We start from the raw sequence: 482 nt of genomic DNA on the forward strand, positions 1-482 counted from the left end.
TCACAGGCAACGGGGTGAACCCTAAGGATGCGAAAGCGCGTGACGTCACGTTATTTTGAGACAGTTGTAACTGCCGATTCAACTGATCGAGGAAAATGTTCCAAAAAACTTCAAATCGCGATGTATGGAGCAACTTCAGAATACCCGGCCACGATTGCGTGACATTGAACGCTTGCTCCTGCAATCCCGAAGTCGATGAAAGTTTGAGCTGGTAATCTGTGGCTCCCGCAGTCCCGCACTCCCACAGTGGGAAAAGGATGAATATGAAATGGAGATAAAACTACTGCTCCCGCACTCCCGCAGTGGAAAAAGGATGAATATGAAATGGGGATAAAACTACTGCTCCCGCAGTCCCGCACTCCCGCAGTGGAAAAAGGATGAATATGAAATGGGGATAAAACTACTGCTCCCGCAGTCCCGCACTCCCGCAGTGGAAAAAGCAAGTATATGAAATGGGGGTAAAACTGTTGCTCCCGCAGTCC

The 482-nt window shown here is 49.2% G+C and overlaps 1 protein-coding gene across 1 annotated transcript in view; it reads right to left on the bottom strand.

Moving 5' to 3' along the window:
- Window positions 1-64, bottom strand: part of LOC138041959 (cytoplasmic polyadenylation element-binding protein 1-like) — a 19,151-nt gene extending 19,087 nt beyond the window's left edge. The window contains exon 1 of the mRNA XM_068887660.1: window positions 1-64. This exon is cut by the window's left edge and continues 183 nt beyond it. The gene's annotated coding sequence lies outside the window, so the exon portion shown is untranslated.
- Between the last annotated feature and the right edge of the window lie 418 nt (window positions 65-482).

This window comes from Montipora capricornis, chromosome 3 (genome assembly GCF_036669925.1).
Source record: "Montipora capricornis isolate CH-2021 chromosome 3, ASM3666992v2, whole genome shotgun sequence".
In the NCBI taxonomy this organism is placed as follows: domain Eukaryota; kingdom Metazoa; phylum Cnidaria; class Anthozoa; order Scleractinia; family Acroporidae; genus Montipora; species Montipora capricornis.